Source organism: Centruroides vittatus, unplaced genomic scaffold, assembly GCF_030686945.1.
Source record: "Centruroides vittatus isolate TY-2023 unplaced genomic scaffold, ASM3068694v2 contig_875, whole genome shotgun sequence".
Taxonomy (NCBI): Eukaryota; Metazoa; Arthropoda; class Arachnida; order Scorpiones; family Buthidae; genus Centruroides; species Centruroides vittatus.
Genome location: NW_027122567.1, coordinates 3,799,287 through 3,802,924, shown reverse-complemented (window position 1 = coordinate 3,802,924; position 3,638 = coordinate 3,799,287). Strand labels below are relative to the sequence as shown.

The 3,638-nt window shown below is 39.0% G+C and overlaps 1 pseudogene; it reads right to left on the bottom strand.

Moving 5' to 3' along the window:
- Positions 1–1,154: 1,154 nt before the first annotated feature.
- On the bottom strand, positions 1,155–3,385 carry LOC136983085 (transitional endoplasmic reticulum ATPase pseudogene; annotated as a pseudogene).
- Between the last annotated feature and the right edge of the window lie 253 nt (positions 3,386–3,638).

The following is a 3,638-nucleotide window of genomic DNA, read 5'->3' as shown; positions in this document are numbered from 1 at the left end:
CCGCATCGTCCCGGAGACGTCGAGGGAACTGGCCATTCGCGACCCAGGGACACTTCTTCAAAATGGGACTATTTTGGAAAGGAGAGGAAGACCCAGAGGCCGCTGTCGACGTTGAATTTCCAAGATCATGGAAATCTTGTAAGTTTCTTTCGTGTCAAATAAACGGTTTCTTGTAACCGTAGAGTCTGTCTCAGTGCCGATCGCCCACATACGACCCGTCACGACCGCTCGACCCTCTTGACATTTTTGCACCCTATCGGCAACCTTACACGTTTGTTTTGACATAAATAGTTTTTCCGCCTGTCTCTCTTACATCTTAAGAAATCTTATTATTATTAGTTTTAATGTACATATTAGTATATTTACGTACAGTACATCGTATAATATTTTAATTGTTAAAATGTAATTTTAAAATTGATTTCGTTATTTATAACTCCTACGGAAATTTAAAAAAATCTTTCTCCTTCTTTCTCTTTTCTAAATATTCATTTTTCTTTAAGCTAAGCTATTCTCATCTTCATTCTTCTTTTTCTTTAATAATTATTAAGACCATTCTCTGTTATTGGTTCATATTAATTCATCGCGTAATTCAGAAAAAAAAATGAATTTAACTCTTTCCGCTCTGAAGTAAGTGCGTCATCTTCATTCATGAGAAAAAGGTATACTTTGTACAAAGCGGAAAGAAGTACGGTTAAACCATACGAATCGTAGACAGGACCCGATATATCTTGATTAAACCTCCTGTAACGAACGGGTCGAATGATCCCCAGGAATTTTTCGGGGGGTGGTCCGTTCGGATATGTCGGGCCCCGTCCCTCACCACCCGGTCGTCCCATTGTGGGCCTGGCCGAACCCATAATGGGCCTACTAAAAGAGGCCCTCTTAGTGCCCACAGGGCGGAAAGAGTTACAAAAAAAAAAACCTCCTGTAACGCTTTTTGGGATCTAGATTATGACTTGAACTCGAACCCGAATCCCCAGACCAGCAACGTTTACGCAGGAAACGTCTCGGCCTTCAGTAAACGACCGTTTTCAATCAACTTTCTATTTTACTTCAGATAATTAAATAAAAACTAAATAAATCGAAAAATGAAGTTAGAATAAAGATTTAATCACTCAAAATTTTTATCCATAATGAGTATCAATCTGTTATATCTAAACGTAATAATCTTTTTGATTTCGAAATTTGTAGAGAAATTCTTCATATTTGTGAAGATCCTCACTATTAACGGAAGGTCGTGTTTTCTTTATTGCTTCTTGGAAGTGACGCATTTGAATCTCGGCAATGAAATCCTTGTCCGCTTCTGAATTTTCAATATCCTCTTTTATAGCTAATTTACAAGCATTTTTGCAAACCTGACTTAAATCTGCGCCACTTAATCCATCCGTGTTTCTAGCGACGGAGTTCAAATCGACATCGCTCGCTAGCGGACATCCTCTCAGAGCAGCCGTCAAAATGCTCTTCCTGGCCGATTGATCGGGTAATGGAACATAAATTACTTCATCTAAACGTCCGGGTCTCAGAATGGCAGAATCGATGGCATCCGGTCGATTAGTGGCGCCCATGAAAAATATGTTCTTATTCACATTTATTCCGTCCATTTCTGTCAATATTTGCGTAAGAATACGATCGGACGTCGCGTTGTCTCCGCCGTAATTAATGCGTTTTCTAGCTATGGAGTCGATTTCGTCGAAAAACAGCACGCAGGGTTCGGCTCTTCTAGCTTTGTCGAACACCTCTCTGACGTTGGCTTCTGTTTCGCCGAACCATTTGCTCAGAAGCTCCGGGCCGTTTATGCAGATGAAATTTGCTCCGCAACTGGAAACCATCGCTTTGGCCAAAAGGGTCTTTCCGCATCCCGGTGGTCCAAACAGCAGAAATCCTCGAGCAGGTGACAATCCGTATCTCAGAAATTTATCGGCGAATTTTACCGGATATTCGATTAATTCTTGCAATTCTTTCTTAACGTCTTCTAAACCTCCAATATCTTCCCAAGACACGTTAGGATTTTCGACTACGCATCCTCGCAGCACATTTGGACAAATATTTTTTAAAACAGATCTAAAATCATTCATTGTCACGAACAGAGAATTTATAACTTCATCTGTTAGTCCATCCTCAATGTCATCCAGACATATCTTTTCTCTTATCTGATGGAATACGGCTTCTCTGCAGAGAGAGTGAATATCGGCGCCAACGAATCCGCGCGTTTCTCTCGCAAGCTCTTCTATGTTGACATCTTCGGCCAACTTCATTCTTCTTGTTGCGATACGAAGAATTTCTAATCTCTCATTTACTTGCGGAATTCCAAAGTATATTTCACGATCGAATCTTCCGCTTCGACGTAGAGCGGGATCGATATTATTCGGGCAATTTGTGGCAGCAATTACAGCCACTCCGTTCATTTCCATCACACCGTCCAATAATGTGAGAAATTGGGAAACGATTCGCTTTTCTACTTGTCCCTCCACTTTGTTTCTGTTTGGTGCAATGGCATCTATCTCGTCAATGAATATTATTGCCGGAGCGTGATTTTCGGCATAAGCAAATATCAATCGAAGATTTTTCTCCGATTCGCCATAGAATTTGCTTGTGATTTCAGCACCGTTTATTAACAAAAAGTGTGCTTCCGATTCGTTAGCTATTGCTTTGGCCATCAAAGTTTTTCCGGTTCCGGATGGTCCGTACATTAAAACACCTCGCGGCGGTTTAATTCCCATGTTGTTAAATATACTTGGATATTTCAGAGATAATTCGACTACTTCCCTAATTTGTAATAGTTGGGAACCGTAGCCACCGATATCGTCGTATCCAATAGCATTCATTTCTTTTTCTATTTCTGCTCTTAAGATTGCATTTCCTTCATAATATACGATTGTTTCCGGCGCGACGATACAAAAGGGATCGGGATCGACCGCAATTGTTTTAAACTCGACATTTCCTCGAGGGCCTTTAATAAGAAACAAATCTCCTTTATATACTGGTCTATATGCCCCCTGAAAGTACGGTTTGAGGTAATCGTCGAAAAGTTGACAATTCACTGCCGGAATTGTATCTTCGATTGGCAGAACATGAATTCTTTTTCCATAATCGATGTTATTTACGGTATAAATTGTGACGATATCTCCCTCTTTGACTCGTAAATTTATTCGTACGTATTCATTCATTCTGATGTTATCCATTGGGCAGGTTGAATCTGCCAAGGCTATGCAAACCGTTTTTCTGCCATTTCTGCCTTTTAAACGAACGTGTTGGGAAATGCCGAGTGTCTGCATTTTTGTAGGAGACAATCTTACTATTGAATTGTCATCTTCTAAATGTTCCACAATTAATTTGTTTCGGTTCGCATCGAAATCAGGCTCATACAAAGGCATTTTGGAAGTTGATATTAAATGTACCGTACGTTTGCAAAAGGTAATTATGTTAAATTAACAATAGCGTGGAATAATATTTTATTACGTCAACAAAACCAGAAACAACGAATTTCATTGAAAATATATTTAATTTTTTCATTATATTTGTTTTCATTTTTGGAAAAAAAAACATCAAATCGAATAAATAGATGCTTATTTACATTTTTATAGAAACATTTAATGTGCACATACATACATAATTTTACTCCGTAATTTAATTTTTAA